We start from the raw sequence: 14,132 nt of genomic DNA on the forward strand, positions 1-14,132 counted from the left end.
ACTAGAAAGGGTTTGCCTGTATAACTTTTACCAATTTCCTAAATAAAATATGGACTTTTTTGCCAGTTTAACTTAATCTACTCTAGGGCTTTTACTGGCATAGCTATTTTGGTTAGAGCTGTGATTTTGTCGTGCTTCTAACCAACATATTCTGGCAGAACCTTTAAGTGTAAACCAGGTTTAAGTGGTTTGATCATGGTCATGCAATAGGACTGTGGCCTAGCAGGAAACTGAACCTGGCTTTTCTAAGTCCCAGTTAGCATCCTAGCCACTGGATCATCCGTCTTCTCTGAATAAAAATAAAGTTGATTATGTATTTTATTAGAGTTAGTAGTAATATATTGTAATGCAAAGCTAAAAAAAATCTCAGTGGCCATATAAAATCCTGATTCAGCATTAAGTGAAACCTCACCCCTAGCACGTGTGTTAGCTTTAGGGATCCAGTCATGCAGTTCATTGCAGGATTAGGGATTGCATGCTTAAATATTCACAAGATCAGGTCCTAAAATTAAAGTGCTTAAATACAGTTAAAGCCCTTGTCCTATAAATGATATCAGGAGTGTGTGAAAATCGTTTGCAGACTCCTAATATCTTGGGACCCAGATATCTAATATTTTGGTTCTTAATAATTATTTAATACATTCACACTTGTATGGAAAAGGTACATTCCCTTTGTCAGTTTAATCATTAGTGGTTTCTGCACATCTCTACTATATACTCCAGTCTGAGTGCATTGAAACTTATTTGTCTGAACAGAGTTGAATATGTTGTGAAATCAACTAAATTACATAAAATAACAGTATTTCTGTATGTAGGACACAGAGGTGTAAGTATATCCAACAGAGACCCAATAATAGTGACATGAGTAGAGCACAGAAGGCTGTGCACGGGTTGTTCTCTCTCTAGGTGAGGCTTGTTTAAGAATCTTTAGGCATAAAGACAGATTTCAGAGTGGTAGCCGTGTTAGTCTGTATCAGTAAAAAGAAAGAGGCGTACTTGTGGCACCTTAGAGACTAATAAGTTTATTTGGGCATAAGCTTTTGTGGGCTAAAACCCACTTCATCAGATGCATGCAGTAGAAAATACAGTAAGAAGATAGATATATACAGTGATAATCAGGATAATAAAGACTGGGAGTGGATGGGTCATTACACAAAGTAAAAACTATTTCCCCATGCTAATTTTTCCCCTACTGTTACTCACACCTTGTCAACTGTTTGAAATGGGCCATCCTGATTATCACTACAGAAGTTTTTTTTTCTCCTGCTGATAATAGCCCACTTTAATTGATTAGTCTCGTTAGAGTTGGTATGGCAACACCCATTTTTTCATGTTCTCTGTGTGTATCTATCTATCTATCTTCCTACTGTATTTTCTACTGCATGAATCCGATGAAGTGGGTTTTAGCCCACGAAAGCTTATGCCCAAATTCATTTGTTAGTCTCCAAGGTGCCACAAGTACTCCTGGTTCTTTAGCCATAAAGGGGCTTTGCAGGCATGGGATCCCGTGAAGTAGCTGCAGACTTAGGGGTTGGAAGAAGCTGCTGAATCCCAATCATTTGCATGGAGCTGGCACATTCTCTGTATGCACTTGTTTAGCAAACAAAATCACAGCTGGTGCATGTCTGATTCCGCTCCCCCGGCGTCTCTCATTGCTTCTCCCCTCACCCCGGCCCCCACGCCCGGCTCCGGTAACAAGCACGACGCGAGCTGCCGCTGGCTGAAGGGAGAGGCCGCTCGCTCTCTTCTCTCGGGCCGCCGCTGAGGGAACGGCCCTGCACTTGTCGCCATGGCAACCGCGTTGTTGATCCTGGCAGCGAGCGCAGCCTTCGGAGGAGCAAGACGCCGCTGTCGCTGCTGCAACCGCCCAGGCCCGCTCTGGCCCCGTTTGCGCCTGTAGGGACACGAGCCCCCGGCCCCTTCTGGGGTCCAGGCAGCGGAGCGAGGTGAAGAGGGACAGGGACCACCCCTCCTTTCTCTGCTGTGTCGCCCTCCCGGCAGGGAGCGGGTGAGGGGCTGTTACAGGCTGTGCCGCCCTCCCCAGGGCCTGGTGCTCGTGCTGGGGCAGCAGTAAATGAGGGGGCCGTGCTGCCTTCCCCGTGGCAGGGGGCAGGGAGTGTTACAGACTTTTATATGGGGGAAATGTGAGGGGGGGAATAGGGGATGTTGGTTTTATATAAATGTACTTTGATGGTAACTTTCTGCATTTCCAATTCTGCTTTTAAGCCTGAATTTGTGCGTGCCAAAGAGCTTACTCCATTATAGTCTAGCTTCTTTTACTGCTTGATCTTGCAGTGAAATTCTAATCCTGTATTCATGTCATCAGAGTTGTTTCTCCTCCCCTCCATAGCTTGAGTCTCTTCCCTGTCCTCATTAGAACACTTAGGCTACATCTACACTACGGGGGTGGGGGGTCGATTTAAGATAAGCAAATTCAGCTACGTGAATAGCGTAGCTGAATTCGACGTATCGCAGCCGACTTACCCCGCTGTAGGGACGGCGGCAAAATCGACCTCTGCGGCTTCCCGTCGACGGCGCTTACTCCCACCTCCGCTGGTGGAGTAAGAGCGTCGATTCGGGGATCGATTGTCGCGTCCCAATGGGACGCAATAAATCGATCCCCGAGAGGTCGATTTCTACCCGCCGATTCAGGCGGGTAGTGTAGATCCAGCCTTAGCCCTTGAGTTACTGTCGAAACTCACTCATCACCATCCTGAGGCTTGGCTTTGTCTTTTACAACATAAGCCTCAGTCTAATCTATGTCCCTGAGTTTTGCTTTCCACAAGGTTTGTCTCTAGGACCTCCTGTGTCTTAATTTCCTCTCCCTAGAGAGCCACTTTCACATCCTTCATAGCAGTGGTTCTGAACCAGGGGTACATGTACCCCTGGGAGTATGCAGTGGTCTTCTAGGGGGTACATCAACTCATCTAGATATTTGCCTAGTTTTACAATATGCTACATAAAAAGCACTAGCAAAGTCAGTACAAACTAAAATTTTGTAGACAATGACTTGTTTATACTACTCTATATACTATACACTGAAAATGTAAGTACAATATTTATATTCCAATTGATTTATTTTATGATTACATGGTAAAAATGAGAAAGTAAGCAATTTTTCAGTAATAGCACACTGTGACACTTTTTTGTATTTTTATGTCTGGTTTTGTAAGCAAGTAGTTTTAAAGTGAGGTGAAACTTGGGGGGTACCAAGACAAATCAGACTCCTGAAAGGGGTACTGTAGTCTGGAAAGGTTGAGAGCCACTGCTTTATAGCTTGGATGGAGTTAATTAGACATCTGGTACAATGAATCAGCAGAATTTTATGCTGTGGACTAACTGTGGATCAGCAGAACCGTGCCACCCATTTATACTCTATTTTAGATTTTGCATGCTCTGTACATTGTGGAACACAAAGCTGTAGAGTATGCAAAATGTGAATTAAATGTGCAGACTAGTAAACCAATTACATTGGATCCCCTGATTTCAAAATATTTCAGCATATGTTGTTTAACTATGTATAACTTGATTTTCATTAAGTGAGGCTAGAAGTGTGTGTGTGTGTGTGTGTGTGTGTAGTTTTGTCTTCTCATTTGTGCCTATACAGAGTCCCTGCCTTGAAGAGTTTACAGTCTACAAGGGGGGCGGGACAAACAAATGGAGAAAGGTATATCATATAAGCAAAGTTGGCATGGTGCTGACAGGCACGTGTGTAGAAGCAGAGCATCAGAATTCAGGACGCTCACTTTTGCTCTTAGGCTGGCATGAATTGGATGTGCTGAGGCAGAGGTACAACCAGTCCCAAGGAAGCTAGTTAGCATCTGCCTGTCTGTCTGTCTTCCTGTCTTTTGAATTTGCTAAAAAAAGAAAATAAATAGTCTCTGTTTGTGTAAGTAAACATCAGCATTGACAGATGTCATGTACACCTTGTACACAGTAGGTTGCATGTCAACCTCTTATACTAGATATGGACTGCCTACAGAGCTTCCTTCCCAGAGAAATATATGCATTCACTGTAAGATCATTTAATCATGCACTGCCAGGAACTGCAGTTGTGAGTTTCAGTAAGGTATCAGAGTAGCAGCCGTGTTAGTCTGTATCCGCAGAAAGAACAGGAGTATTTGTGGCACCTTAGAGACTAACAAATTTATTAGAGCATAAGCTTTCGTGGAAGAAGTGGGCTGTAGTCCACGAAAGCTTATGCTCTAATAAATTTGTTAGTCTCTAAGGTGCCACAAGTACTCCTGTTCTTTTTTCAGTAAGGTATGTTGTATATGGTGCCACCTAGTGGCTGAACAGGAGAATGTAGTTTAACATTCTATTTCCCCACTTAAGTTTTACATTCCTACCATTTACAAAATTTACACTCTTCTGCTATCTTTAAAGTTCAGTATGGATCAGTCTGTTAAATATCTCTGAATTGTACTGTCTCTGAATCATTTCTAATTACACGACCCTAACATGTTACAATTTGGTCATCCACTAGTTGCAATGACGGGCTGTGGTCGGTATGGAATCTTTGAGTCATCATCTTCTTGTTCTGTATCTACCACCTGTACAGTTTGCTCTGTTGATCTTTCTGAGGCACAAACTGAATATGTCTGTAGTTTCTGTTGAACTCTCCATAGTTGGTTTCATCATGTAGGATCTGGGTGATGAATTCTTTAAAGCAGCTGGAGTTGTCCATTTTTTTTTCTTCATCCAGTGTGACACAGTCACCAGGTTCTATGCCAGGCAGTTCTCTAACTGACATCTATTATAAAAGTGTTCATAAGATCTTTTTGGCTTTTTATTTTGGTCCTCTCTTCATATATGACCACTTTGGAGATAGGTTCTTTTCCAGAGTTGGAACAGTAGTTCCGAATTGTCTTCCTATCAGGAGTTGTGCTGGACTGTATCCAGTAGCTGTTATCGGTGTTGATCTGTAGTTCAGAAGAGCAAGGAATGGATCCTCCTGCTGTAGGATTTTTTTGGGGGCTGTCTGTACAGCTCTTTCAGCCATTCACTTGTGCATAATGTGGGCTGCTAGTAATATGGTCCAAATCATATTTCATTTTGAATGACAAACTCTTCTGCAGTAAATTGTGGTCTGTTGTCTGTCACTAGTTGGTCTAGAATACCGAAGAGAGCAAAAGTGCACGTCCGGTTCTCAGTAACACTGGGACATGTTATGTCTTTCTAGTACATTATTTCTAGGTACTTGGAAAAATAGTCCATTACAACCAGGTAATGATATCCTCTGAAAAATTGCATGAATCTGCAGTTAGTCTCTTCCAAGCAGGGTGGATATCATTTAAATCAAATTGATGAAAATCATTATTTAAATCACTAGTCAGGAAGACTCAGTTTAATCACGGATTTCTACATAAAAGTGCATTCTTGTTGGTTGTTATAACCTTAATACATATTCTTCACAACTCAGAGATACATACAGGTTTCATTTTTAGAAGGTACACACTATACGTTTTTAAAGTGATTTACTTTGAAAACTTTTCAGATTAGTTTTACAGCTATATCAGAAAATGAATGATTGGTTATTTCATTTACCAAAGGCAATTGAAGCAGATATTTATGAAATAATTGGGAGGTGAACTATCTCCAATTCAACAGGTTAATCATTAATATTTGGAGGATTTTCTTGCCATGCTGTATTAGGAAGAAAACATCACCAGACAGACATTTAAATTGTTTTATTAACTAAAACAACAATGTTGTGTATTCTGGATTTTTTTCTTCAACAGCAAACATGTAACATTTTAACAAAACAAGCATATGAATTTCTGAATTTAGTTAAACATTCAAGTTTTTTTTTAATCAGGTTTGTTTTTTGTTAAAATTGTTTTTAACTAGAATAGTTAAATAAAATATTTAAAAAAGAAACAAAAATTAAATCGACTGTGTCAGCCAGGTCAACATGAGATACTTAAAACATTGGCTTTTGCAGCTAACTCAGTCATCTTCACCTTCATTTTCCTGTTTGTTCATAATCTGGAAAATAAAAACAAGCTTTCCTGCTTTTTCAGGTCTCAAACAATTTCTCAATTTGGAATGAATTAGTCCAAGGGAAGAAAATATTCTTTCTACACTGGCAGAAGAAGATACTGCTGTTAAAAGTGAGATTATCACTTCAACAGTCTTTGAATCCAAGTGCTTATGTGACTTCCACCAGTTCACTGGTGTGACTTTCTTTAAAATATCATCAGCAAACATTTATTTCTTGAATGGTTCTTATTCCCAAACTGGGTTTCTTTTACGGCCTGCTGCCATTATAGGTTTTCCCTTCTAGTGAAAGAATGGTATGATAGATCTCAAATCAATGAAGGCTACACTCAGAAAGACCTCAAGACTTCTGGAATATGCTGCTCAAAACAGTTTCACTTTTGTTTCTACTACCTGTCCCTCCCTTCTCATATTTATCTCCACACTTCTTCTCCTTGTCCAGATCTATTCCGCCCCCAACAATCTTATATTTATTGAACTTTTTGAAATTTTGAATTTTTAGAAAGAGGTAAGGGATTGACTCTGTGTACACAAATTTGCAGAGGGACAATAGGGTTGAGGTCTGTTATTTCTCACCTCTCTATATTATTTATTTATTTAAAACATTTTTGCTGTTAATAAGCATGTTATTTCTGGAGACAAAAATCCATAGTTTGAGAACTGCAAAACTAAGCATCTTTGATGGTATCTTTTAGACCAGGGGTCGGCAACCTTTCAGAAGTGGTGTGCCAAGTCTTCATTTATTCACTCTAATTTAAGGTTTTGCATGCCAGTAATACATTTTAACATTTTTAGAAGGTCTCGCTCATTAATTCTATATTATATAACTACACTATTGTTGTATGTAAAGTAAATAAGGTTTTTAAAATGTTTAAGAAGCTTCATTTAAAATTAAATTAAAATGCAGATCTTATCAGTTTAGTGTGATCCTTGGCCTTGCTTTTCCTTGCTGAGTTTTCCAATGTCTGGCACGTATTTGGATACTTTAAGGGTATGTCTACACTACGGGATTAATCCGAATTTATATAATTTGAATTTTGGAAACAGATTGTATAAAGTTGAATGTACGCGGCCACACTAAGCACATTAATTCGGCGGTGTGCATCCATGTACCGGGGCTAGCGTCGATTTCCGGAGCATTGCACTGTGGGTAGCTCTCCCATAGCTATCACATAGTTCCCGCAGTCTCCTCCGCCCATTGGAATTCTGGGTTGAGATCCCAATGCCTGATGGGGCCAAAAACATTGTTGCGGGTGGTTCTGGGTACATCCTCCCCCCCTCTCCAGGGAAGCAACGGCAGATAACCGTTTCGTGCCTTTTTCCTGGGTGAACAGTGAAGACGCCATAACACGGCAAGCATGGAGCCCGCTCAGCTCAAGACAGCAGTCATGAACATTGTAAACACCTTGCGCGTTATCGTGCAGTTTATGCTGAACCAGAACCTGCAAAACCAGGCGGTGAGGAGTAGGCTATAGCAGCGTGGCGGCGAGAGTGATGAGGACATGGACATGGAATTCTATCAAACCATGGGCCCTGGTGCTTTGGAGATCATGCTGTTAATGGGACAGGTTATAGCCGTGGAACGCCGATTCTGGGCCCAGGAAACAAGCACAGACTGGTGGGACCGCATAGTGTTGCAGGTATGGGACGATTCCCAGTGGCTGTGAAACTTTCGCATGCGTAAGGGCACTTTCATGGAACTTTGTGACTTGCTTTCCCCTGCCCTGAAGCGCCAGAATACCAAGATGAGAGCAGCCCTCACAGTTGAGAAGCGAGTGGCGATAGCCCTGTGGAAGCTTGCAACGCCAGACAGCTACCGGTCAGTCGGGAATCAGTTTGGAGTGGGCAAATCTACTGTGGGGGCTGCTGTGATGCAAGTAGCCAAAGCAATCACTGAGCTGCTGCTACGAAAGGTAGTGACTCTGGGAAATGTGCATGTCATAGTGTATGGCTTTGCTGCAATGGGATTCCCTAACTGTGGTGGGGCGATAGATGGAACCCATATCCCTATCTTGGCACCGGAGCACCAGGGTACCCAGTACATAAACCACAAGGGGTACTTTTCAATGGTGCTGCAAGCACTTGTGGATCACAAGGGACGTTTCACCAACATCAACGTGGGCTGGCCGGGAAGGGTTCGTAACGCTCGTGTCTTCAGGAACACTAATCTGTTTAAATGGCTGCAGCAAGGGACTTACTTCTCGGACCAGAAAATAACCACTGGGGATGTTGAAATGCCTATAGTTATCCTTGGGGACCCAGCCTACCCCTTAATGCCATGGCTCATGAAGCCATACACCGGCAGCCTGGACAGGAGTCAGGAGCTGTTCAACTACAGGCTGAGCAAGTGCAGAATGGTGGTAGAATGTGCATTTGGCCATTTAAAAGGTCGCTGGCACTCGTTACTGACTCGCTCAGACCTCAGCCAAACCAATATCCCCATTGTTATTGCTGCTTGCTGTGTGCTCCACAATCTCTGTGAGAGTAAGGGGGAGACCTTTATGGTGGGGTGGGAGGCTGAGGCAAATCGCCTGGCTGCTGATTATGCGCAGCCAGACACCAGGGCGATTAGAAGATCACACCAGGAAGTGCTGCGCATCAGAGAAGCTTTGAAAACCAGTTTCATGACTGGCCAGGCTATGGTGTGAAAGTTCTGTTTGTTGAAAACCCACCCCCTTGATTGACTCATTCCCTGTAAGCAAACCACCCTCCCCCCTTAAATCACAGCTTGCTTTTAAAGGAAATAAAGTCACTATCGTTTAAAAATCATGTATTCTTTATTAATTGATTATAAACATAGGGAGCGAACAGACAGGGTAACCTGGGTGAGGTTTGGGAGGAGGATAGGAGGGAAGTAAACGGCCACTGAAAAAATTCAATATAATGGCAGCCTTTTGGTTGGGCAGTTAACTGGGGTGAAGTGGGAGGGTGCATGGAGCCTCCCCCCACGCGTTCTTACACATCTGGGTGAGGAGGATATGGAACATGGTGAGGGGGGGAGGGAGGTTATACAGCGGCTGCAGCGGCAGTCTGTTATCCTGCTGCCGTTCCTGAAGCTCCACCAGACGCCGGAGCATGTCCATTTGATCACGCAGCAGCCCCAGTGTTGCAGCCTGCCATCTCTCATCTTGAGCATCCCTCATGACCTCACGTTCACTGGCATCTTTTCTGTATTTAGATACCGTGTCCTTCCACTCATTCAAATGAGCTCTTTCATTGCGGGTGCATTCCATTATTTCCGCGAACATCTTGTCTTGCGTCCTCTTTCTCCGCCGCCTTATCTGAGATAGCCTTTGGAACGGAGGAGGGAGGCTTGAAAAATTTGCAGCTGCTGGAGGGAGGGTTGAAAAAAAGGAGAGAAGTTTTTGAAATGATACATTTTACAGAACAATGCTTATACTCTTTCATGGTGAACAACACTATTCACATTACATAGCACATGTGATTTAAGTACAAGGTCGCATTTTCCATCTTAATATTGAGTGCCTGTGGTTTTGGTGTTAGAGATCACAGACGCAGGTCCGGGCAACAGAATTCAGCTTGCATGCGGCCATGGTAAGCCATCATCTTTCGGCTTCTGCGTCCTCCTTTCCCAAATACCAAGCAAAGCCCGTTGACTGCTGCGGTTTTCCTGTTAACCTTCAGCAGCAGAAAACAAACTAACCCCCCCCCCCCATCCAATTCTCTGGGATGATCGCTTTATCCCTCCCCCCGACCATGTGGCTGGTATCAGGGAAGATCCCTGCTAGCCAAACGCGAAAAGCTCAGGGGCAAATCCCCCCCCCCCCCCCCCCCCCCCCCCCCCCGGGCTTGGCTAACTGCAGGGAAGGATTTCTTTTCAGCCACAGGCAAACAGCCCAGTAGGAATGGCCACCTCTGTCCCCTTAATTAAATTCCTGTATTTCAACCAGGTTACCATAAGCGATATCACTCTTCTGAGGATTACACAGCAAGATAAAGAACGGATGTTGCTTGAATGCCAGCAAACACCGGGACCATATGCTGCCAGGCTTTGTCATGCAATGATACCAGATTACTTGCTGCAAGCATGGCGCGGTCAAGAGTCCTACCATGGAGGACGGAATAAGACTGCACTGACCAGAAACCTTGTGGCAAGGCTTTTGGAGTACCTCCAGGAGAGCTTTATGGAGATGTCCCTGGAGGATTTCCGCTCCATCCCAGACACGTTAACAGACTTTTCCAGTAGCTGTACTGGCCGCGAATGCATCCCAAGTCCTCAGGGCAAAGTAATCATTAAAAAACGCTTGCTTTTAAAACAAGTTTTATATTTTAAAAGGTAAACTCACCTGAGGTCCCTTCCATTGGGTCATGGTCTTGGATACTGGCTTGGGAGGGTTAGGAGGATACTTCAGTGAGGCTGAGAAAAAGATCCTGGCTGTTGGGGAGAATGGAGTGCTGTGTGCTCTCCGCAAGCTCATCGTCCTCCTCCTCCTCCTCCTCCTCCTCCCTGTCCGCAGAATCCTCAGGTGTAGCTGAGGAGATTACCCCTGCCTCGGAATCCACGGTCAGAGGTGGAGTAGTGGTGGCGCCCCCTGCTAGAATTGCATGCAGCTCGGCATAGAAGCGGCACGTCCGCGGCTCTGACCCGAAGCTACCGTTTGCCTCCTTTGTTTTTTGATAGGTTTGTCTGAGCTCCTTGACTTTCACGCGGCACTGATCTGAGTCCCTATTGTGGCCTCTCTCCATCATGCCCTTGGAGATTTTTTCAAAAGTTTTGGCATTTCGTCTTTTCAAACGAAGTTCAGCTAGCACTGAATACTCTCCCCATATAGCGATCCATGCTGGTGCTCTTTTTCGATTATCGGCCTGCATGGTTACCTGTGCTGATGAGCTCTCTGTGGTAACCTGTGCTCTCCTGTGCTGGGCAAACAGGAAATGAAATTCAAATGTTCGCGGGGCTTTTCCTGTCTACCTGGCCAGTGCATCCGAGTTCAGATTGCTGTCCAGAGCGGTCACAATGGTGCACTGTGGGATAGCTCCCGGAGGCCAATACCATCAAATTGTGGCCGCACTAACCCTAATTCGAAATGACAATATCGATTTTGGCGCTACTCCGCTCGTCGGGGTGGAGTACAGAAATCGATTTTAAGAGCCCTTTATTTCGAAATAAATGGCTTCATTGTGTGGACGGGTGCAGGGTTAATTCGATTTAATGCTAAATCCAAATTAAAGTCATAGTGTAGACCAGGCCTAAGCTGCACACAGGCTTCTGAGTGATCAGTTGTTAACTGGCTCCAAGAGGGACAGAGGACAGATTTCATGTGTGAAAATACCTGTTCACACAGGTATGTGGATTCAAATGCTGAAAGCATTGCAAACGCAATTTTCTTCAAACAGTTAAATTTCACTGGCAGGGACATCCAGCAGGTCAGAATACAGGCCCCAGGATCTCTCTCAGTAGTTTCAAGTGCACTCTGCAGATCTCCAAACTTTGATGCCCAGGTGCGGCCCGGGAGCCCCACTGCTTACCCTGACCCTGCCAGCGCCGGACCAGCTGGAGGCAAGAGGGGAGTGGGCGGAGTCAGCACTGGTTGGGGGGAGCCCAGGGCGGGGGCGGCAGGGGGTGCGGGTGGGGGAGGGCACTGGTGGTGGGGGGGGACGGTGTGAGATCCCAGGGCTGGGGTGGGAGGCAGCCAAAAATTGTTTTGCTTGGGGCGGCAAAAAACTTAGAGTCAGCCCTGATTCTGAGCTTTTTAACTGAATGAGCTGCATTTCGAAATCTTCAGCATCCATCCACTGAAATACAGACAAATCCAAGTCGCTTTCATTGAACTTTTCAGGTTTAATTAGAAAAGAAAGAATTGGGCCAAATCTCTGGAAATCTTGAAATCTGTCAGAAAATTCTGATTCCAGTTCTTGCATGTACATTCTAATCGCATCCGCACTGACAGTGCAACATGTTGATAGCTCTTATGTGTTGGAAATAGCGGAAAGTCGAAGTTCGAATATCCTGAGAAAAAACTGCTAGTTTTACAATAAATGCCTTCAGGCTTCATAAAGATCCAGAACTGTTTGCCCTGCACCCTGGAGACAGAGGTTGAGTTCGTTTAGGTGAGCGGTGATGTCAGTTAGAAACATGAGCTTACACAGCCATTTGTCATCATCCAGTTCAGGGTAGTTTTGTCCTTTTTCGGACAAAAAGGCCTTGATTGCATCAAAACATTTTACAAAGCGCACCAAAACCTTGCCACGACTTAGCCACCAAATGTTGCTGTGAAGTGGAAGTGGAATATAAGCACTGTCCATCTCTTCTAGCAGTGCTTGAAACTGTCTGTGAGTCAAAGCAGATCGAGCAACAAGGAAATTCACAATTCGCACCACTGTATTCATCACATTATTAAGCTCTGAATTAGAAATTTTAGCACACAGGTTTTCTTGATGATACAGTGAAATTTGATTGTGAGGCGGCCAATTTGATCTTCAAGTAACTTTACAAATCCCTTCTGTTTTCTGACCATGGCAGGAGCACCAAATAACACCATATCAGATTTCTCCCAGTCCCAAAACACCACTCACCCCAAATCAATTGGTACTCCCGATCTTACACCAAAGACAACACTGGCAGCCAATTCTGTAGCAAACTAACTATAGGTTTGTTAGCTAAGAAAAAAGAATGAGAGATTAAAGCAGGTAAAATATAAATACAGGTAAATCACAGTTTGTAATTCCAAATGGTGGCCGTGATTAATAAACTGCCAGTTTCCCAAAAGGGGCTGTAGCCCACGAAAGCTTATGCTCAAATAAATTTGTTAGTCTCTAAGGTGCCACAAGTACTCCTGTTCTTTTTGCAGATACAGACTAACACGGCTGCTACTCTGAACCCAGATTAATTCTGGGGATCTCTGTCTTCTTGTTCAGTTTTTCTGCCCTGTTAGAATCCTAGCAGTCCAGAGATTAAGGATCTTTAAATTAATTCATATTTACCGCCCCTTTACACTGTAAGCCAGCTGACAGTGTCTGTACCCACCTGGGCTTTTTCTTTGATGCCTGATAGTGAGGAATGCATTCCGAGCCTTGCCCTGGATCATCACACAGAATGATCATTTGCTTTGAAATTAGCATTTTCTGTTAAAGTCCTTATGTTCTTCATTAGCATTTCACAAGATTTCTTTGATAGGTAATTTAGTTACAGTAAATGTTTGCTGTTACGTTATAACAGGAATAGATAACCAAGAAGAATACAGTAACGACCCATTAGTTTTCATGAAGTTTAAAGATCTGAATACACCTGTATACATTCAGCAATTACTTTGATCTATCCTAATAGTAAGTAAATTGGCCTGAATACATTCTTACATATAACAGTTGCTTTTGATACTAACATACAAGTGAACTGGGCTGTGGCCCTGATTTGACCTGGTTTACCAGCATCACTCTGCCTATTCAGGAGACAGTGAAAAAAATGTTGATGCCCAGTCATGAAAATCCAGAGATGTAGCTGACAGGTTGGAAACGTGAAGGACAGAATGAAAAGTGGGACCACCAGTAAAAGCCAGAGATGAGGCAGGTCTACCATATTTACCAGAAGCCTTTATCTGGAAACCTTGCCCAGAACCAAGATTTTCACTTAGAGATCAGTTGAGACAAAAAGAACAAGTTGTTCATGTAGCATTTAGAGTCACATTCACCATTTCCAGTTATTTTCTTTTGTATGAACCAAGGACTGAATAGAACCCTAAATATCCCTTTGTACTTTGGAATTTAAGTACATACAGTATAGTGTTTTTCCATTTACAGGCATCGGCTTCCAGTTTTCCCTGGGGGTGCTCAATTCTTGCTCAGCCACAGGCCCTGCCCCAACTCCACCCCTTCCCCCAAGGCCCTGCCATGACCCCGCTACTCCTCTTCCCACCCCAATCCACCCCCTCCCCCAAGTACTCCCCATCCCTGCTCCCCTCCCTTCCTCCCAGCACCTCCTGCTGGCCACGGAACAGCTGATTCATGGCGGATGGGAGGCTCTGGGAAGGCGTGGGAGGAGTTGATCGGCGGGGCCGTCGGTGGGCGGGAGGCATGGGGGGTTGGGAGGGTGCTTGGCTGCTGGTGAGTGCTAAGCATCTGCTAATTTTTTTCCATGGGAGCTCCAGCCTTGGAGCACCCATGGAGTCGGCGCC

The 14,132-nt window shown here is 44.2% G+C and overlaps 1 protein-coding gene across 1 annotated transcript in view; it reads left to right on the top strand.

Moving 5' to 3' along the window:
* The first annotated feature begins 1,744 nt into the window (after positions 1–1,744).
* DNAH12 (dynein axonemal heavy chain 12) overlaps positions 1,745–14,132 on the top strand; it is a 177,999-nt gene continuing 165,611 nt past the window's right edge. Inside the window, exon 1 of the mRNA XM_034776707.1 lies at positions 1,745–1,946. The gene's annotated coding sequence lies outside the window, so the exon portion shown is untranslated. The remainder of the gene's footprint in view (positions 1,947–14,132) is intronic.

The sequence above is a fragment of the Trachemys scripta genome, chromosome 7 (assembly GCF_013100865.1).
Source record: "Trachemys scripta elegans isolate TJP31775 chromosome 7, CAS_Tse_1.0, whole genome shotgun sequence".
Taxonomy (NCBI): domain Eukaryota; kingdom Metazoa; phylum Chordata; order Testudines; family Emydidae; genus Trachemys; species Trachemys scripta.